We start from the raw sequence: 22,970 nt of genomic DNA, 5'->3' as shown, positions 1-22,970 counted from the left end.
TTTTAATACTATTTTATATTATTTGCAAAATTTAAGATTTTTTCATCTTAAACACTTTTCTGTTGGAATTTATTAATTAAGTGGATGGTAACTTTTAATTTACACATTGCTTACATGATGTCAACAATGTAAATTTTAGTTTTTTTCATCTTTAATACTTTTGTTTTGGAATTTTTAAAGTACATATGTGGATTCTAACCTATTGTTTACACATAGTTTACATGATGTCAACAATGAAAAATTTAAAATTTCTCATTATAGTTCTGTTCTAGTTCTGTTCTAGTTCTGTTCTAGTTCTGTTCTAGTTCTGTTCTAGTTCTGTTCTAGTTCTGTTCTAGTTCTGTTCTAGTTCTGTTCTAGTTGTTCTAGTTCTGTTCTAGTTCTGTTCTAGTTCTGTTCTTCTGTTCTAGTTCTGTTCTAGTTCTGTTCTAGTTCTGTTCTAGTTCTGTTCTAGTTCTGTTCTGTTCTAGTTCGGTTCTAGTCTGTTCTAGTTCTGTTCTAGTTCTGTTCTAGTTGTTCTAGTTCTGTTCTAGTTCTGTTCTAGTTCTGTTCTAGTTCTGTTCTAGTTCTGTTCTAGTTCTGTTCTAGTTCTGTTCTAGTTCTGTTCTAGTTCTGTTCTAGTTCTGTTCTAGTTCTGTTCTAGTTCTGTTCTAGTTCTGTTCTAGTTCTGTTCTAGTTCTGTTCTAGTTCTGTTCTAGTTCTGTTCTAGTTCTGTTCTAGTTCTGTTCTAGTTCTGTTCTAGTTCTGTTCTAGTCTGTTCTAGTTCTGTTCTAGTTCTGTTCTAGTTCTGTTCTAGTTCTGTTCTAGTTCTGTTCTAGTTCTGTTCTAGTTCTGTTCTAGTTCTGTTCTAGTTCTGTTCTAGTTCTGTTCTAGTTCTGTTCTAGTTCTGTTCTAGTTCTGTTCTAGTTCTGTTCTGTTGTTCTAGTTCTGTTCTAGTTCTGTTCTAGTTATGTTCTAGTCTGTTCTAGTTCTGTTCTAGTTCGTTCTAGTTCTGTTCTAGTTCTGTTCTAGTTCTGTTCTAGTTCTGTTCTAGTTCTGTTCTAGTTCTGTTCTAGTTCTGTTCTAGTTCTGTTCTAGTTCTGTTCTAGTTCTGTTCTAGTTCTGTTCTAGTTCTGTTCTAGTTCTGTTCTAGTTCTGTTCTAGTTCTGTTCTAGTTCTGTTCTAGTTCTGTTCTAGTTCTGTTCTAGTTTGTTCTAGTTCTGTTCTAGTTCTGTTCTAGTTGTTCTAGTTTCTAGTTCTGTTCTAGTTCTGTTCTAGTTCTGTTCTAGTTCTGTTCTAGTTCTGTTCTAGTTCTGTTCTAGTTCTGTTCTAGTTCTGTTCTAGTTCTGTTCTAGTTCTGTTCTAGTTCTGTTCTAGTTCTGTTCTAGTTCTGTTCTAGTTCTGTTCTAGTTCTGTTCTAGTTCTGTTCAGTTCGTTCTAGTTCTGTTCTAGTTCTGTTCTAGTTCTGTTCTAGTTCTGTTCTAGTTCTGTTCTAGTTCTGTTCTAGTTCTGTTCTAGTTCTGTTCTAGTTCTGTTCTAGTTCTGTTCTAGTTCTGTTCTAGTTCTGTCTAGTTCTGTTCTAGTTCTGTTCTAGTTCCTGTTCTAGTTCTGTTCTAGTTTCTAGTTTCTGTTCTAGTTCTGTTCTAGTTCTGTTCTAGTTCTGTTCTAGTTCTGTTCTAGTTCTGTTCTAGTTCTGTTCTAGTTCTGTTCTAGTTCTGTTCTAGTTCTGTTCTAGTTCTTTCAGTTCTGTTCTAGTTCTGTTCTAGTTCTATTCTAGTTCTGTTCTAGTTCTGTTCTAGTTCTGTTCTAGTTCTGTTCTAGTTCTGTTCTAGTTCTGTTCTAGTTCTGTTCTAGTTCTGTTCTAGTTCTGTTATAGTTCTGTTCTAGTTCTGTTCTAGTTCTTTCTTTCTGTTCTAGTTCTGTTCTAGTTCTGTTCTAGTTCTGTTCTAGTTGTTCTAGTTCTGTTCTAGTTCTGTTCTAGTTCTGTTCTAGTTCTGTTCTAGTTCTGTTCTAGTTCTGTTCTAGTTCTAGTTCTGTTCTAGTTCTGTTCTAGTTCTGTTCTAGTTCTGTTCTAGTTCTGTTCTAGTTCTGTTCTAGTTCTGTTCTAGTTCTGTTCTAGTTCTGTTCTAGTTCTGTTCTAGTTCTGTTCTAGTGTTCTGTTTTAGTTCTGTTCTAGTTCTGGTTTAGTTCTATTTATTTTTATATAGAAAATTCTCCAAAATCTTGTAGTTTTTCTTCAAAAATTTATTTCCTGCAAACAATTTTCTTAGTATAGTATTTGATTCCAAACATTTGCTATAAATTCTACTAGAAAGTTGTATTTTAGCTTATTTATCTAAAATAAATTCTAATTTGTTTTAGCTAATTAGAATTTGTTAGTTTGTTAAACAGACTACCGACATTACAGAACAACTAAAACCCAAAATTGGAAATAAATCTTGGCAGTAATTGATGGCTGTTGATACAAGTTTTGTATTTCCAGTATGAAGGTGTGTCTGTGTGTAATTTCTTTTAAAGAAATTCCATTAAAAGAAAAATCATTTAACACTTATTAGCAGAAATAACCTTGATCTTATGTTGCTGATGGAGTTGGAGTAAGAACAAGCTTTACACAACACTGCAACTGCAATACTAACTTCAGGTTGAGGCAAGAGTCAGTTGTTTAGCTAGATGTTTGGCTTAGACATTATGTTCAAGTTCAGGGCTAAAGAGTGGTAAGAAAGAGAAATAGAGGGAGAGAAACTCTACACTTGAGTAAGAAAAACCTTGAACTTGTAATGGCGGAGAGAGAGTTATGTTAAGGCTCTTTGACTGTTAGCTGATTTAGAGTTTTACCATGTTAACTTCTTTCTTTTCTGTTAGCTGTTGTTGACTAATCGTGTGTGTGTGTGTGTATGTGTGTGTTTAAGATCTTTCTTATTGCTTTCTCTGTTTTAAAGGTTTGTTGTGTGTTGTGCTGGTAAACTCTTTTGCTTTTGCTGGCTTTTCTCCATTTAAGTTGGTCTAAACAGAATATGTTTTATTTAGCGTCGAAGAGCAAGAGGGGTTTTGTACAAAAAACGCCAATTATTTTTCTAGCACTTCTTTAAGCTGTCTTCTGTTCTGTGTGGAGACCTTGTCTAAAGGCATAAAAGAGACAAATTTTACAGGTTCAAAGTCATTGCTCATGATGCAATTGTGGAGTTAACATCGGTGGGAAATTTAAAAAGTTATAGTTAATAAAAAAGAAAGAACAAAAAAAAAGGGGTCTTTAACAGCTCTCATATAAAGTGTTTTGTTAGCTTCCTGTGGATTATTTTTATTTAGAAAAAAGCAAAAAAAAAAACGAATTTCTTTTTCAAAAGAAAAGACTCCTTCTTGTTGAAACAAAACGAAAATAATTATTAAAAATTTATTTAAAAAAAGAAACAACAACAATTGTGCAATATATTTATAAAGCAAATAACTAAAATCTACATCGAAAAAAAGTGTTTTAACAAAAAGTTCTAAAAAAAACAATATTCAAAAATATTTAAAAATTTTTGAATAAAATTATCTGCTAATTATCAACATAATAAAGTGTTTTCTTAACAAAAGAAAAGGTATGTTAAAAGAAAAATTAAAAATAAATTAAAAACAAACTTCTTAATATAAGTGCATTTTAAAACAAAAGACTTAAGAACAAAACTTGATTGTAATAATTATGCAAAAAAATTATAAAAATTAAAGAAAAGGTGTAATTGAATAAGGACCAAGTAATAACAAATAAACAAAAAAAAAGCAACAAAATAATATATAAAAATATTTCAACAAATTTTTAAAATTGTAAAATATTTTTTCAAAATTTTCTAAAGAAATGAAATACAACTTAATTAACAATTAAAAACTGCTGCTAATAAAACAGTTAAAAGGACTTCTTCACAGCAACATGTTTCCTGCAAGTGTTCTAAGTTTTGAATGAAGGAATAAAGCAATTATTTGCAAATTAAACCATTTCTTCAGAGGATATTTATACAAAAACAAAAGACTTAAGAGATAAACTTGAAAATTTTTGCAATTTTAAAAGAAAAGTTTCATAAAAGCTACAGAATTTCCAAAAATATAAAAAATGTTCTTAATCAGAAACAAAAGATTTAAGAAAGAAACTTGGAAACTGTAAAAATTTTGAAAAAAAAAATTACAAAATTTTGAAAAATTTGAAAAATTTCAGGAAAATTTTGAAAAATGTTAAGAAAATTTGAAAATTTTAAGAAAATTTGAAACAATTGAAAAAAAAATTTAAAAAATTTAAGAAAATTTTGAAAAATTTTAAGAAAATTTTGATAAAATTTAAAAAAAAATTAAAAAGAATTTAAGAAAATTTTGAAAAATTTAAGGAAATTATAAAATATTTAAGAAAATTTAAAAACATTTAAAAAAATCAGAAATTTTGAAAAAATTGTAAGATTGAAATTTCGATAAAATTAAAAAAATTCTAAAATTTTTGAAAAAATATTGAAATTTTAATGAAATTTTTAAAACTTTTATATTTAAAACAATTAAATGGAAATTTAAACAAAAAGTTTTTATTTTGAATAGATATTGACAATTTTGCACAAAAATCGACAATTTCGAATAAAATTCGACATTTTCAAAAATTTAAAAATTTTACAAAATTGGAAATTTTACAAAAACTATAAATAAGACATGTAATTTTAAACAAAATGAAGACATTTTAAAATTGCAAACAAAATTTGAACTCTTTTAAACAAAATTTTAAAAATTGTTTAAAATTTTAGCAAAATTTCAAAAATTCCAAAAAATTTTAACAAGTTTTTCTCAAATATAAATAAAATTTGAAAGAAAGTTTTAAAATTAAGCAAAATTTTTGGATTTATAAGAAAATTTGAACAAAATTTCTTAAATTTCAACAACATTTCTTAAATTTCAACAAAATTTTCTATAAAATTTCAATAAAATTTCTTAAATTTCAACAAAATTTTAACAATTTCTTCTCAAATATAAACAAAATGTTGAACTTAGTCTGAAGTTTTAAACAAATTTTGAACAAAAGTTCTGAAAGTAGAAAGAAAATTTTGAAATTTTAAAAAAATGTTTATATTTAAACACAATTTCAATAAAAATTTTTAAAATTTCAACAGAATTTTAAAATTTTTTTCTGAATTATAAACAAAATGTTGGACTTAGTCTAGAGTATTAAACAAATTTTGAACAAAAGTTCTGAAATTCGAAAGAAAATTTTGAAATTTTAACAAAATTTTGATATTTGAACACAATTTTAATAAAAAATTTAAAAATTCCACAAAATTTTTAACAATTTTTTCTGAAATATAAACAAAATGTTGAACTTAGTCTGGAGTTTTAAACAAATTTTGAACAAAAGTTTTGAAATTCGAAAGAAAATTTTAAAATTTTAACAAAATTTTTATATTTGAATACATTTTCAATAAAACAAAATATCGAAAATATTGAAATTTCAACAAAATGAATTTCAGTCAAATATTTTGAAAATTTTTAAAATTTAAAAAAATTTTTCTCAAATATAAACAATATATTGAACTAAGTTTGGAATTTAAATAAAATTTTGATAAACAATTTAAAGTTCAAAGACAATTTCGATCTAAATTCAAAATTTTAAACAAATTTTGTAGAAAATTTTTGAAAATCGAATAAAATTTTTGGAATTCTAAGAAATATTCAGCAAATTGAACAAAATTTTTTAAATTTCAACAAAATTCTTTAAATTTCTACTAAATTCCTTAAATTTCAACTAAATTCTTTAAATTTCTACTAAAATCTTTAAATTTTCAATAAAATTTTCAGAAATTTGAAACATTTTTTTTTTTTTGATTTCGTTTCAATTTTAGAATAAAATTTTTGGAATATTTAAACAAAAATCTTAAATAAAATCTCATTTCAAACCGAATTTCACTAAATATTCCATTTTGAACTAGGTTTAGTACCAATTTTTCTCTAGCTAAAGGTCAGCAACATGTTGCTGGATAAAAATATTGTATGAAACTCATTTAAACTTTAAAGACCTTGTTAAGTAACCAAAAACCCCTTTAAACTTTACAAATCTTAAGAAATTTTAAGAAACTAAAGCAATGAAAGGTAATATTACCAAATACAAGGTCAGCAACATGTTGTCAAAGAAATAATATACAAATATTTAAGAAAACTTGAAGTAAATTGCTAGAAGAACTTTTATTTAAAATATAGCAAAACAAATTTCACAAAATATCATCTATAGCACAAGATCAGCAACATGTTGCTGAAAAAAGAATTTTATGAAATTACAACAGAAGATTTTAATATTTCTAAAACTAAGGTCAGCAACATGTTGCTGAAGAAAAATTATTCAATTATTATAGATAATTTGAAGCAAATTGTTGGACAGTGATTCAGCTATGAAGAAACTTCAAAAAAGTAAAGAGTTTTATGAAATTAAAGCTATAATTGTAATATTTCTAAAACTAAGGTCAGCAACATGTTGCAGAAGAAAAAATATGTAATTGTTAAAGAAAATTTTAAGTGAATTGATAAATGGAATTTCATTTATGAAGAAACTTTAAAAAAAGTAAAGAGTTTTATGAATTTATAACAGTAGATTGTAATATTTCTAAAACTAAGGTCAGCAACATGTTGCTGAAGAAAAAATATTCAATTATTAAAGAAAATTTTAAGTAAATTGTTAGACAGTGATTCAGTTAAGAAGAAACTTCAAAAAAAGTAAAGAGTTTTATGAGATTAAAGCAGTAGATTATAATATTTCTAAAACTAAGATCAGCAACATGTTGCCAAAGAAAAAATATTAAATTATTAAAGAAAATTAGAAGTAAATTGTTAGATAGTGATTCAGTTAAGAAAAAAATTCAAAAAAAGCAAAGAGTTTTATGAGATAAAAGCCGTGATTGTAATATTTCTAAAACTAAGGTCAGCAACATGTTGCAGATAAAAAATATTGCTTAAGAAAGCTATAAAATTAAATATTAATTTACTTTCGAGGTTGTACAGCAATAAGTTAACAAAATTTGTCATATAATATTCCATGTTATTAGAGTTAAGATTAAATTTTTGTAACAAAAGGTCAGCAACATGTTGCTAAAGCAAATTATTGCATAAAAGTTCATAATTCATTAAGTTTTCTCACCAAACTAATAGATTTTTTCCTAAAAACCGTTCTGCTGTCCGCATTATAAACTAAATATGTTCACATCATTCTTTCATATTAAATCTTTTCTTCCTTTCTCTCTATCTTCTAACAATTGCATGCAAATCATTTCCACACACAAAAAAACTAAACATTTCCTTTGCATTAGAAACCAACGATTTATTTAGAACAACATTAAATAAAACCGTTGGAAATTATAGGAAAAATCTTAATAAAAAAATATCATTTCCTTTATGGGGATATTGAAAAAAGCTGCATTAGTCTATCAAAAGAAAGATTTTAAAATAAATCAATTAAAACTGGTGGTTGTAAATAAAAGAAATTACTCACATTAACTATAGATAAATGTTTATAATAAAATTGTTATTTGCTCAACACTATTTTTTTATTGAAGGCATTAATTCTAGGTGTTTTAAAAACATTACAAAACCATTGTTTGGCATTAGGAATTAGTGCTTCTGTTTGCAAAGAAATCTTTAAAATTTTATGATTTTATTGGAATTTAATATTTACAGTGTAGTAGTTTTCTTAAGCAACATGTTGCTGACCTTTTCATTGCAAAAATTTCTTTCCATTAAGACAGTTTTTTTAAAACTTTTTAAATTTTTTCAAGTTTAAATACGATTTATGTCCTAATTTACTTTAGCAACTTGTTGCTGACCTTTTCCGGGAAATATTTAGTCTAAACACCAATAAGAAATCACAATTATATTGAAATTAGTTAAACTATTTGCTGTATATTTTAAAAACCAAGTTTCTTTATCAATTTACTTTATTGTCATGTAATATTTTACGTCTGCAACATGTTGCTGACCTTTAGTTTTAGAAAATTTTATTCTTGTGCCTTTATTTCATAAAACTCTTAACTATTTCTGAACATCCATCTTAATTGAAAGTCCTATTATCAATTTACTTCACATTTTCTTTACTAATTTCTTATTTATTCTTCTGCAACATGTTGCTGACCTTTTTTTTTAAACATATTTAATCTAAACACAGTTTCAAATGTGATATTTTGTAAAATTTTATTTGCATGATCTTAAATGAAAGTCCGTCTATCAATTTACTTTACATTTTCTTCAATAATTTCATATTTTTCATTTGCAACATGTTGCTGACCTTTTGTTATAGAAATATTGATTATAAACTCAGTTCAAAAACGATTATTTGGAAAAATTTGTTTTGCTTGACTTAATAAAAATCTGCCTAGCAATTTACTTCAAGTTTCTTTCAATAATATCACATTTTTTCTTTCTGCAACATGTTGCTGACCTTATTTCAAGTTTCATTTCATAAAACTTTTTACTATTTCTGATGTTTTATCTTAAATGATATTCTGTCTATCAATTTACTTCACATTTTCTTTAATAATTTCGCATTTTTCTTCTGCAACATGTTGCTAACCTTTGTTGTAGAGACATTAGTTCTAAACACAGAACTGTGATACTTTTTGAAAATTGTTTGGCAGGGTCTTAAATAAAAGTCCATTTCGAAATTTCCGTTAAATTTCTTTCAATAATTTCATATATTTTCTTCTGCAACATGTTGCTGACCTTAGTTTTAGAAAAATTTCATTTCATTACTTTGGTTTCTTAAAACTGGATACTATTTTGTAAGTTTAAATGAGTTTTAGACAATTTTTGAATTAAGCAACATGTTGCTGACCTTTTTCTATAGAAACATTTGTTCTAAACTTGCTTTAAAATGGTAAATTTGATAAAATTTGGTTCATACATTCAGCAATGAATGTCCATCTAGCAATTTTCTTATATTTTTCTTCTATAAATCAAGTTTTAGAACTTGCAACATGTTGCTGACCCCTACAATATAGTGAAGTAAAAAGACTTTTACAGAATTTTATTAAACCTTAGTTATCCCTTACTTCAGCCTCAAACCTTAACCCTCCTAATCTTCTTTTGTTTCTCCTATTTTACTGCGCTTTTGATTAATCATGTTCAATTTTGATAAATTACCATTTGGCAGCAGTATTTATTTCAGAAAATTTATCTTGCCACAATTACCACCTCTTTAAAGGCAATTACTTTTTCTGGAAACAAACTTAAATTTGAAATCTTATTGCCTAGATCTTTTAGTCAGTTTCAAATCAAACCATTTTAAAGTTCCCATAAACACACTTATACAAAACACATTCAAATTACTTTCCAAAAGCTAAAGAAATCAGAACATGTTTGGTTTGCTTAAAATGCTTTTTTTTCTTCTTTTTCATTCATTTAATATAGAAAGAAAAGCCCACAAAACATATAAAACCTTGTTTAAGTGAAATTAAGGTCAAACTCAATACACACACATATACGAACTGATGCCTGCATTTTAATGTAAATTAAGGTATTGAAACAAAAAACTAAAAGCGAACTTATGTTAAAGTAAATCAAAAAAAAAAAATCCAGAAAGAATGCAGTTTGTTATGAGAAAATATGTAGAAAAAAAAACAATAAAAGTTTTTGTTTTAAACTACAAATTCTTTTGTAAAAGTCTTGAGCCACTGCTGGGAGTTTAAAATGGAATTATTATTAAGAATCCCTAATGAGTTTTATTGTTTTTTTAAACTAATAATTAGAAATCAATATGAAAAGAAATTTTTCTTTAATAACTTTTCAATATTTCTATAGAATATCCATTGATTCGCTTTGGCAACATGTTGCTGACCCTAATTAGAAACATTTGTTTATAAGAAACAAACTTTTTGTAAAACTATGTTTGAGGTTCTATTCATTATATGGTTTTTAAATATATTTTGCTTTAGCTATATATTAGAGATCTTAATTAAACACATATTTTGTTGCAGAAACATGTTGCTGACCTTTGTTAGCAATATTTTTTTATATCACTAAAATTTTAAACAATTTATTTTGGTCACTATAGAGAAACTGTCTAACAACAGTTTTATTTGGCTAAAATATAACACAAGACTATAGAATAGATTATAGACTAGACTATAGACTAGACTATAGACTAGATTATAGACTAGACTATAGACTAGACTATAGACTAGACTATAGACTAGACTATAGACTAGACTATAGACTAGACTATAGACTAGACTATAGACTAGACTATAGACTAGACTATAGACTAGACTATAGACTAGACTATAGAACTAGACTATACTAGACTATAGACTAGACTTAGACTAGACTATAGACTAGCACTATAGACTAGACTATAGACTAAGACTATAGACCTAGACTATAGAATAGACTGACTAATAGACTAGACTATAGACTAGAACTATAGACTAGCGATAGACTAGACTATAGGACTATGACTATAGACCATGACTATAGACTAGACTAATAGACTATACTATAGACTAGACTATAGATAGACTATAGAATATACTAATAGACTAGACTATAGACTAGACTATAGACTATACTATGACTAGACTATAGACAGACTATAGACTAGACTATAGACTAGACTAAGACTAGACTATAGACTAGACTATAACTAGATATATACTAGACTATAGACTAGACTATAGACTAGACTATAGCGAGACAAGACTAGACTATAGACTATAGACTAGACTATAGACTAGACTTAGACTAGGACTATAGACTAGACTATGACTAGATATAGACTAGACTATACTATAGACTAGACTATAGACAGACTATAGACTATTAGCTGACAAGAAACTATAGACTAACAGACTAACTATGACTAGACATAGACAGACTATAGACTATATATGCTAACCTAACTAGACTAGACTATAGACTAGACTATAGACTAGACTATAGACTAGACTATAGACTAGACTATAGACTAGACTATAGACTAGACTATAGACTAGACTATAGACTAGACTATAGACTAGACTATAGACTAGACTATAGACTAGACTATAGACTAGACTATAGACTAGACTATAGACTAGACTATAGACTAGACTATAGACTAGACTATAGAACTAGACTATAGACTAGACTATAGACTAGACTATAGACTAGACTATAGACTAGACTATAGACTAGACTATAGACTAGACTATAGACTAGACTATAGACTAGACTACTAGACTAGACTAGACTATAGACTAGACTATAGACTAGACTATAGACTAGACTATAGACTAGACTATAGACTAGACTATAGACTAGACTATAGACTAGACTATAGACTAGACTATAGACTAGACTATAGACTAGACTATAGACTAGACTATAGACTAGACTATAGACTAGACTATAGACTAGACTATAGACTAGACTATAGACTAGACTATAGACTAGACTATAGACTAGACTATAGACTAGACTATAGACTAGACTATAGACTAACTAGACTAGCTATAGACTAGACTATAGACTAGACTATAGACTAGACATAGACTAGACTAAGACCTATAGACGAGACTATAGACTAAGACTATAGACTAGACTATAGACTAGACTAGAACTAGACTAGACTAGACTAGACTAGAGGCTAGACTAGACTATACTAGACTAGACTAGACTAGACTAGACTAGACTAACTAGACTAGACTAGACTAGACTAGACTAGACTAGACTAGACTAGACTAGACTAGACTAGACTAGACTAGACTATAACTAGACAGACTATAGACTAGACTATAGAACTAGACTATAGACTAGACTATAGACTAGACTAGAGACTAGACTATAGACTAGACTATAGACTAGACTATAGACTAGACTATAGACTAGACTATAGACAGACTATAGACTAGACTATAGACTAGACTATAGACTAAACTATAGACTAGACTATAGACTAGACTATAGAAGACTATAGACTGACTATAGACTAGACTATAGACTTGACTATAGATTAGACTAAAGACTAGACTATAGACTAGACTACAGACTAGACTACAGACTAGACTATAGACTAGACTATAGACTAGACTATAGACTAGACTATAGACTAGGACTATAGACTAGACTATAGACTAGACTATAGACTAGACTATAGACTAGACTATAGACTAGACTATAGACTAGACTATAGACTAGACTATAGACTAGACTATAGACTAGACTATAGACTAGACTATAGACTAGACTATAGACTAGACTATAGACTAGACTATAGACTAGACTATAGACTAGACGATAGACTAGACTTTAGACTAGATTATAAACTAGGCTGTAGACAAAAACTAAATATTTTTAAATTGTTCCTTCTTTTTGCAACATGTTGCTGACCTTTTGTAAGCAGTTCAACTCCTCTAATAGTTCTAAATTGTTTATATGAAAAATAAAACTCTGTGCATTTTTTTCACACCTTAAACTTAAGCTTAAAATCTGCTTAACTAAAATTTTCTTTAAACTTCTTATTTTGAAGAAAAATAAGTTTACAACTTTAGTTTAAACAAAATCAAGTTTAATGTCAAACACCCAATAAAAGAAATATATACCGAGGTTTAAAGCCTTTTAAACGTTATTTTAAGAACCAAAACTGGTTGCTATTGCTGCTGCTGTAATTTGTTGTTGTTGTTTTTTTTTTTTTGGTACTTTGCTGCACACAGTAGCTCCTCACCTTAATTGTTGCTGTATATGTAGTTATGTACGCATTTAAACTGTTAGTGTTTATTACTAATGGTAGATTTTATGTTCCGACAGTTGCTGTGTTTTGACTATTTAGTAGTTTCAAATAACGGTAAATGGTGTTAATGATGGTTATATATTTTTTAAAGATTTTTTTGTTAAAAAACAAATGTGTTTAGAAGCTAAAAATAGCTGCCAGCTAGAAAAATATTCAACAAGTTATTCTAGGAACAAATAAATTTAGAAAGAAATTATTACCTACATACGTTTTATGTTTGTAATAATATTTTAACTTAGTAACAAGTTGCTGAGTTTTATTACAACTAATTTTTGACATTAAACAAATTGTTTAAACAAATTATTTAGATTTTCTTTGGTAATAACGATTTTAAGCAATATTTCGCTTTGGCAACATGTTGCTGACCTTTCAAAACTTAATTTACTTACATAAAATGTTTCTGTTCTTTATTGTAAACATATATGTTTGAATTACTAGAATTACATTTACGATTATGTCTGTTTTTTGCTGTTGAAATAACTTTAATTGATTATTAAGCTTTAGCAACATATTGCTGACCTTTGTTAGAAACATTTGTTTTAAAAAAACCCAGTTAAGGGATGGGACTTTAACTCATTTTGATTATACTTTACATCCTCAAGAGCAAATCTATAGTTTTCTTTCAGTTTTTTGGTTTATATTTAAAGAAATTTCTTTTGCAACATGTTGCTGACCTTTAGTAGAATTATATAGTACTATAATATGTTCTTCACTTTTATTAAAAAACTTTTGCTGCTATTTCTTAAATTTTTGTTAGTAGTTTTTTCTATTTTATTTACTTTTTAAATAACTTTGTTTTAATACATAGCTTTAGCAACATATTGCTGACCTTTGTTAGAAACATTGGTTTCAAATGCTGTTTAGAAGAGAAATTTTTGCATAATTTGTTTAATTTTTACATGCTCAAAAGCAGTAGTTTGCTTTCTTTCACTTTATTTGTTTATAGTTGAAAAAAATGGGACTTCTGCAACATGTTGCTGACCTTTAGTAAAGTTTTTTACTTCTATAAAATGTTTCTTTTCATTAAAGGTTACGTATGTTTCATTTACTTTAATTTTTGTTAAATTTTTTTATTTACTTTTTGTTGCTTAAATGGCGTATAAGCTTTTTGGCAACATATTGCTGACCTTTGCTAGAAACATTTGTTGTAAATACATACATATATAAAATGGTATTATTATTATTATTGAGTTACTAAAATATGTTCCCCTGGCGTTTTTTTTGGGATTTTAATTAACCTTTACTGTTCTGCAACATGTTGCTGACCTTTTCAAAAAACTTTTATTTAGTATTAATTATATTGGATTTAAATGTTTATGAAAACTTTAACATCTTTATTAGAATTAAACTAATATTATATTGTTTTTTATTTTTGGCAACATGTTGCTGACCTTTTGCTATCAAAATGTTGCTTGATTAATTATTGCATTTCTGATATAATTTCTTTTATATTTTTAATGTATATTCAATACATTTGATTGGTTTTTGTTGTCTTTTAAATGCTGCTGACCTTTTAATAATGTCAACATGTTGCTGTTGCTTTTTATTTTAATTTGTTATACCTTTTTTGTGTATAACTTTAATTAAACAATATTTAAGTTGATGATTTCTAAAGAAAGTGAATTTTGTCTTGAGTTTTTAAGTTTGAAATCATGATATCACTTTTTCTATTATATGCTTTTCACTAATTAAGTTAAACTTATCAAAACATTTAACCTTTTAAACTCGTTGCTTGCCAAAATTTTAAACAAATTTGTTAATAATTTTTTAATTTCTTTAGAAAGAAAACAGAAAACTACTCTATAATTATTGCTTTCAAGTTTACACCACAAACTGCTGCTGGCACCTTAAAAAAAGATAAAAATGGATAAAATTTTTTCTTGCTAAATTTTTTTAATTATTAATCAGCAATTTTTTTGATAAACAAATTTCACTTTTATTAATAAACAAATCATAGACAAGACATAAAAAAGAAGAAAAAAAAAGCAAAAGTGTTTATAAAAACAAAATATGAAATAATAAGAAATGAAGGAGGAACAAACTAAATGAAATTAATACTTTCTTTAAAGCAAAAAAAAATTATTAAAAATATAAAAGAAATTTTATAAAAAAAAAAAACAAATTAATGTTAAAGAAAAAGAAAAATTTTAAACAGCTAATTGCTTTAACAATTAGTTAAGATTATTTAGGTTTTAAAACCGTTAACATAACTGAAAAATTATGTAGTTTCAGCCTTTAAACAAAAGAGTTAAGACCCAAACATAATTAGTTAGACAAGCCTCTCTAAACATTAATCATCTTTTTTTGTTTTAAAAACAGCTGTAAAAGCAAACTTTTTATATAAAAATTTCAATCAACTATTTTTATGTAAAACAAGTGTCTCATCAAATCTTTTCAATCAACAAATGATTAAGCAAAAATTCTTAAAAACTAACTTTGAAAGTGATACCTACCTACCTCTCTAAGCACAAAATGAAAACGAAAATCTTTAACAAAAATAACAATAAAAAAATTTTAAGAAAAAAATATGAAAGAATTAATTTGTTTAACATTAAGAATGTTTGTTTAAAATATATAAAAAAAATATCTGTGTTATACAACGGGTTTTTGTAACACTTTTAAGATTCCAAAAAAAATCTTGACAAAAATAAATTTAAATTATGTATCTGCTTTTTATTGTTGTTTTAAAGATAACGGCTTAATATTTTTTCAACTTAAGTCTCAAAGATTTAGTTATACAAAAGACACTTTTATTATGAGACAACTTTCTTCTTGAAAACAAACATTCTAAAGAATGGTTTTTCTTTCAAATCAATAATTTTTATTATTAACTGTTAATGTAAATAAAATGAAAAGATTTTGACACACATTTCGTAGCCCTAAATTATAATTCTAATAAAACAAACAAATATAACACATTTCTTAAGCAAGAAAAACACACTTGTTGCTAAACAGATTAAGCAACATGTTGCTAGAAAAAAAGTCAAATAAAAGTGAGTAAAACAATGGAAATATATAAAAAATATTAAAGAAAATTGTTTTAATTGAAGCTAATGTTAATAATAAAGGTCAGCAACATGTTGCCAGAGAACATTGTAGCCATAAAATTCCAAATATTACTAAATACACCTCAACTCAATGGCATATAAAACAAATTTAACAAAATTGCTGAAAAAGTTATTCGCTTCTAAATGAAAGCCATAAGAAATGTTTCTTAAAAAGGTTAGCAACATGTTGCTTTAGAAAATGATTAAATTTAAATCAAATAAATTATAAGATAAACATCAATTCCCTTTGTAAAAATCAAAATTTAATAAAAATTTAAAAAAAAATCCAATACTTAACTTTTAAATTGAAAAATATAAAGGTCAGCAACATGTTGCGAAAGAAAATTTTAGCTATAACAACCACTGAATTACAATACAAACCTCAATTATTAGTTAATATAACAAAATTTAACAAACAACTCTTTAAAAAGGCAATTTATAACTTTTGAAATGACAAATACTTCTTATAAAGGTCAGCAACATGTTGCAAAATGAAATTATAATGATAAAATCTAATAAATCACCAGATAAACCTCAAATCTTTGTTATACAACTTAAATTTAACATAAAATCAACTAAACTTCAATTTGTTAATTATAAAAATGACAAATAATTCGTATAAAGGTCAGCAACATGTTGCCAAAAGAAAATTGTAGCAATAAATTTTAATGAATTACATTATAGACATCAATTCCTTGTTAAAGTAGTCAAATTTAACAAAAATTTAGAACAACTTCCATTTTTTAACTGTGAAAATAACAAATATTACTAATAAAGGTCAGCAACATGTTCACAAGGAAAATTTTTGAAATAAAATCCAAACAATTACAAGGTAGTCTTCAATACACTGTCATAGAACTAAAATTTAACAGAAAAATAGCTAAATTTCCATTTCTCAGCTGAAAACCTTACAAATATTTCAAACAGAGGTCATCAACATGTTGCCAAGAGAAAATTAATTAACCCTAAATTTCATTGAATTACAGCATAGATATCAATTCCTTATTAAAGTATTCAAATTTAACAAATATCTGGAACAACTTCCATTTCTTAATATGAAAATAACAAATATTACTTATAAAGGTCAGCAACATGTTGACAAAGAACCATTTTAGCAATAAAATCAAGAAAATTGTTCGAAAAAAGCCAATATTATGTTATAGAATTAAAATTTGTTAAACACTTAATGAAAGTTTTCATTTCTTATCAAGATCGTGACAAATATTTCTTATAAAGGTCAGCAACATGTTGCTAAATTAGAAAAATCAATCCGTTTTTAATAATTTGTTTATTAAACAACTTCGAAATAAAAATTATATAAAATTTTTTATAGATAAGTATGTAACCCATTCAGTGAGTTTTTTCGTTTGTTAAAAGAAATCTTAAAACGTGAAAGTGTTCTCATTTCAGTTCAGTTTAATTTCCATTTCATTTCACATTATTGTTGTAATATTTATGACTCTTTAAGTAAATTTTTAAACATTTTGCTTTACAACAATAACAAACAAGTTTCCATTTCATTACAAAAATCAAGCACACATTTTCTTTTTGTAACCAGTAGACAATATGACAATTATTTTAGTTTTTTTTAAAAATAATTATTTAAAATTAAACTTAATTTGAAGGTAAAAAGAGGTTACTCTCAAAACAACTATTGTTTTGTTTAACAAGTGTTCTAGTTTTTTAGAAACAATAGCTTTGTTTTGCTAATAAGTTCTCAAAATAAACCTAAAAAAACAAAATTTTCAATTAGAAACTGCTTTGTTAATAAAAAAGCTTTAATAAACATGGAAAGTATGTTTTGGGAGTAAGAAAATGAGAAATAATTAAAAATAATATAAAATTTAAACTTAAAAGATAATTTAAATTAATTAAGACATATAAGCCAGCAACTTGTTGCTAATAAGTTTTTTTCAAATGAAAATTTTTACTTAAAGGTTTTGTGTTTATATTTTATACATATTTCTTTAAATTTAAGAAATTTTATTTTCAGCAACAATGTTGCTAAGCAATTTCCCTTAACTTTAAGTAAAAATATTAGTCCGCTACATGGTTTTTTGGAATTCTTGGTTTAATATTATTTAGATTTCATTAAAAGCGTCTTACTTTTAACTGTTTTTTCTTGTAAAATATTAAATTTAAAGTTCTGCAACATGTTGTAGTTAAATTTTCTTAGTTTTAAGCCTATTTCAAGACAACAACATGTTGCAAAACAACTTTTTTGTAATGAAAATTTTTAGTTTAAACTTCTGCCTTTATATTTTTTAAATTTTTCATTGTTTTTGAGAATTTTCATTTTCGGCAACAATGTTGCTAAGGGTTTTTATATCACTTTCTGCCTTTGTTAGTACCGGCAACATTTCGAAAATAAATATTTGATTTAAAAGTATTTATTTTTTAATTATATTTGATGTTTTTCAGGGAGTTTTCTTAAAAAAATCTTAAATTTTTAGTTTTGCAACATGTTGCTGAGAGAGGTTTTTTACAGAATTTGTTAAATTTAATATTTTGCTAAGAAAAACTTAAATAAAATTATTTTTTTGTACAAAAATTGTTTTCTACAATATGTTTAGCAACATTTATGCCAATTATCTATTCTAGCAACATGTTGCTTATAGTATTTTCTTTAAATTGAAAGAAATTTCTTTACTATAACATGTAATCAAAAGATTTTGTACTTAATTGAAAAAAATTTATTAAAAAAAAATTTCAATATGTTGAAGCAACATGTTGCCAAGAGTATGTTATTCATATTTAAGCAAATTTTTGTATTATAAAAGATTTTCAAATTATAATTTTTTTAATTTTAATATTTCTTTTTAGAAAATGTGAGAAATTGTTTTAGCAACATGTTGCTAAAGAGTTCAATTAACTTTAAGTACATTATTTCTGTAGTTTCTTTAAGTTTTTTGTTGTTAACCTAACTTTTGCTTTAAGAAATTTTGAAAATTTTTTGTTGGCAACATGTTGCCGAGTTTAATTACCTCTATTACTTAATGATTATCATTTCCCTTAGCTTTTTACTTGTGTAATTTTAAAGAAAATTTTAGTTTCTTTGGAATTTTTTGGCAAAAAACGTGCAAAAAAGTTGATTGAACCTTAACTTTAAAAAAATGTTACACTTTAATCTTATTAAAGCATCAGCAAAAAGTTAGAATGAAATATTCTTTAATACTTAATATGCTGGTAGTGCAATAATAATAATTTTATATAGACTTTTTTGTTATTAAGAACTAGATTAGATACAAAGAAACTATGGACAAATTCTTGCTACAAGACTCTCTTTTGAACTCCTCAACAGCAGCAGCAGCTAAACTTTAACAGGCAATTCTATTGAAGTCCATGACTATTGCTGGTATTTTTCTAGCTTTCACTTTACTCTTTAGCCAGAGTTACAATGTTCTAATTGTTTATGCCCACCACCGTTACGTTTGAATGCATTTTATAAAGTGGTTTTCTTGCTGTTGTATGCTTAAGTTATTTCACACACCGAACTAAAGGAAGATGTTGCTGGCAAAAGTATCCAATGGAAAAAAAAGAGTACAAAACAAGCTTGTACTTGTTTTGCCGCTTGTGTTCTGTTATTACAATTTTCCATGTTTTCAAATATGTATTGCATGTTGCTGTTGTAGAATTGATGCTAGGAGCCTGGCAAGAGCTAAAGTTAAAGTTGTTGTTATAGCTCTTGTCTAAATGCTGGTAAACGGGTGTTATCGTTACAACGTTCAAAGCCACACTTTTGTGAAACCGACTTTGTACACATTAAGCCCACAAAACTTTAATATACACTGAGACAAATTTCCTCAAAATTGCTTTAAATAGAGCAAATTTAAGACCAAAATGAAACTTTTCCCCTAAAATTTCTTTCAGTGTCTTTTCTTAGATAGCTAGTCCTTAGTTTAATTTCATTTTTTTCAACTATTGTTGTCTATTGTTGTTAGTTTTTTTTTTTCTTCTAAATATTGTTATTGTTTTATAGCAGCTGTAGTTTTTTTCAAACACAATAAAATGTGTTATTTCTTTTTTTCTCCTCAACTTCACTTCTTTTCTATTAAAAACCCGCTGGCAATATTTGCAACATTTTAAGTTTTGCTTACAATAAAAGGGTTTCTGCCATAAAATAAATTCATTTAGCCAGTCCAAGTTTTCTATAAAGAATTTATGGTAATATTGTTAAAATACTCATAAATTACCAGAAAATACACTTTACTAGTTGTAAAAGTTTAGCAAGTTTGTTGTAGAAACATACCAACACACTTATGTTTATGAAGCCAGAGATTATAAATGTTGTTAAACATTATAAATAAAGTAAACAACAAGTTGCCAGCTATATGGTAAATAAAAACTTAGACAGAACTTAAGCTTAAAGGCAGAAAATTTCTTAACTACAAAAGTTTATATTACCGCAACATGTTGCAGAACAAAGTTTTTTCATATAGCAACATGTTATCACAGAAATTTTGAACATTTTATATAATTTCTTGAGTCAGTATAAAATATTTCCCAAGAGTCTTGAAAACTTCTTTATTTTAATCCCAAATAGTTTTTTAAACTTTGGCAACATGTTGCCAAACATTACTAGTTCACTACTAGTTCATTTCTATTCTAGTCCAGTTCTAGTTAGTTTTAGTTTAGATCTAGTTTAGTTCTAGTTCTGTTCTAGTTCTGTTCTAGTTCTGTTCTAGTTCTGTTCTAGTTCTGTTCTGTTCTAGCTCTGTTCTAGTTATGTTCTGTTCTAGCTCTGTTCTAGTTCTAGTTCTGTTCTAGTTATGTTCTAGTTCTATTCTAGTTCTGTTCTAGTTCTAGTTCTGTTCTAGTTCTGTTCTAGTGCTGTTCTAGTTCTGTTCTAGTTCTGTTCTAGTTCTGTTCTAGTTCTGTTCTAGTTCTGTTCTAGTTCTGTTCTAGTTCTGTTCTAGTTCTGTTCTAGTTTTCTAGTTCTGTTCTAGTTCTGTTCTAGTTCTGTTCTAGTTCTGTTCTAGTTTGTTCTAGTTCTGTTCTAGTTCTGTTCTAGTTTTGTTCTAGTTCTGTTCTAGTTCTGTTCTAGTTCTGTTCTAGTTCTATTCTTCTGTTCTAGTTCTGTTCTAGTTCTGTTCTAGTTTGTTCTAGTTCTGTTCTAGTTCTGTTCTAGTTCTGTAGTTCTAGTTCGTTTAGTTCTGTTCTAGTTCTGTTCTAGTTTGTTCTTTCTAGTTCTGTTGTTCTAGTTCTGTTCTAGTTCTGTTCTAGTTCTGTTCTAGTTCTGTTCTAGTTGTTCTAGTTCTGTTCTAGTTCTGTTCTAGTTCTGTTCTAGTTCTGTTCTAGTTCTGTTCTAGTTCTGTTCTAGTCTGTTCTAGTTCTGTTCTAGTTCTGTTCTAGTTCTGTTCTAGTTCTAGTTAGTTCTAGTTCTAGTTCTAGTTCTAGTTCTGTTCTAGTTCTGTTCTAGTTCTGTTCTAGTTCTGTTCTAGTTCTGTTCTAGTTCTGTTCTAGTTCTGTTCTAGTTCTGTTCTAGTTCTGTTCTAGTTCTGTTCTAGTTCTGTTCTAGTTCTGTTTTTAGTTCTGTTCTAGTTCTGTTCTAGTTCTGTTCTAGTTCTGTTCTAGTTCTGTTCTAGTTCTGTTCTAGTTCTGTTGTAGTTCTGTTCTAGTTCTGTTCTAGTTCTGTTCTAGTTCTGTTCTAGTTCTGTTCTAGTCTGTTCTAGTTCTGTTCTAGTTCTGTTCTAGTTCTGTTCTAGTTCTGTTCTAGTTCTGTTCTAGTCTGTTCTAGTTCTGTTCTAGTTCTGTTCTAGTTCTGTTCTGTTCGTTCTGTTCTAGTTCTGTTTAGTCTAGTTTCTATTCTAGTTCTGTTTAGTTCTGTTCTAGTTCTGTTCTAGTTCTGTTCTAGTTCTGTTCTAGTTCTGTTCTAGTTCTGTTCTAGTTCTGTTCTAGTTCTGTTCTAGTTCTGTTCTAGTTCTGTTCTAGTTCTGTCTGTTTTAGTTCTGTTCTAGTTCTGTTCTAGTTCTTGTAGTTCTGTAGTTCTGTTCTAGTTCTGTTCTAGTTCTGTTCTAGTTCTGTTCTAGTTCTGTTCTAGTTCTGTTCTAGTTCTGTTTAGTTCTGTTCTAGTTCTGTTCTAGTTCTGTTCTAGTTCTGTTCTAGTTCTGTTCTAGTTCTGTTCTAGTTCTAGTTCTGTTCTAGTTCTGTTCTAGTTCTAGTTCTAGTTCTGTTCTAGTTCTGTTCTAGTTCTGTTCTAGTTCTGTTCTAGTTCTGTTCTAGTTGTTCTAGTTCTGTTCTAGTTCTGTTCTAGTTCTGTTCTAGTTCTGTTCTAGTTCTGTTCTAGTTCTGTTTAGTTCTGTTCTAGTTCTGTTTCGTTCTGTTCTAGTTCTGTTCTAGTTCTGTTCTAGTTCTGTTCTAGTTCTGTTCTAGTTCTGTTCTAGTTTGTTCTAGTTCTGTTCTAGTTCTGTTCTAGTTCTGCTCTGTTCTAGTTCTGCTCTGTTCTAGTTCTATTCTAGTTCTGTTTAGTTCTGTTCTAGTTCTGTTCTAGTTCTGTTCTAGTTCTGTTCTAGTTCTGTTCTAGTTCTGTTCTAGTTCTGTTCTAGTTCTAGTTCTGTTCTAGTTCTGTTCTAGTTCTGTTCTAGTTCTGTTCTAGTTCTGTTCTAGTTCTGTTCTAGTTCTGTTCTAGTTCTGTTCTAGTTCTGTTCTAGTTCTGTTCTAGTTCTGTTCTAGTTCTGTTCTAGTTCTGTTCTAGTTCTGTTCTAGTTCTGTTCTAGTTCTGTTCTAGTTCTGTTCTAGTTCTGTTCTAGTTCTGTTCTAGTTCTGTTCTAGTTCTGTTCTAGTTCTGTTCTAGTTCTGTTCTAGTTCTGTTCTAGTTCAGTTCTAGTTCAGTTCTAGTTCAGTTCCAGTTCAGCTCTAGTTCAGTTTTAGTTCTAGTTCTAGTTCAGTTTTAGTTCTAGTTTAGATCTAGTTCTACCTTAGTTCTAGTAGTTCTAGTTATTTCTAGTTCTAGTTAGTTCTAGTTCAGTTCTAGTTTAGTTCTAGTTTAGTTTAGTTTTAGTTCTGGTTTAGTTCTAGTTAGTTCTAGTTTAGTTCTAGTTTAGTTCTAGTTTAGTTCTAGTTTAGTTCTAGTTTAGTTCTAGTTTAGTTCTAGTTTAGTTCTAGTTTAGTTCTAGTTTAGTTCTAGTTTAGTTCTAGTTTAGTTCTAGTTAGTTCTAGTTTTAGTTTCTAGTTAAGTTTAGTTTAGTTCTAGTTTA

At 27.2% G+C, this 22,970-nt stretch overlaps 1 protein-coding gene across 3 annotated transcripts in view; it reads left to right on the top strand.

Moving 5' to 3' along the window:
• LOC119601861 overlaps nucleotides 1-22,970 on the top strand; it is a 181,246-nt gene that overhangs the window by 77,756 nt on the left and 80,520 nt on the right. Inside the window, exon 1 of one of the 3 annotated variants that reach the window (XM_037953080.1) lies at nucleotides 3,139-3,560. The exons of the other annotated variants lie outside the window; for them this stretch is intronic. The gene's annotated coding sequence lies outside the window, so the exon portion shown is untranslated. Of the gene's footprint in view, nucleotides 1-3,138; nucleotides 3,561-22,970 lie in introns of those variants that run through there. 3 annotated transcript variants of the gene reach the window in all.

This window comes from Lucilia sericata, unplaced genomic scaffold (assembly GCF_015586225.1).
Source record: "Lucilia sericata isolate MDLA Ls3-8-SP2 unplaced genomic scaffold, ASM1558622v1 Contig000194F_arrow, whole genome shotgun sequence".
Taxonomy (NCBI): Eukaryota; Metazoa; Arthropoda; class Insecta; order Diptera; family Calliphoridae; genus Lucilia; species Lucilia sericata.
This window is presented reverse-complemented; position numbering and strand designations above follow the sequence as displayed.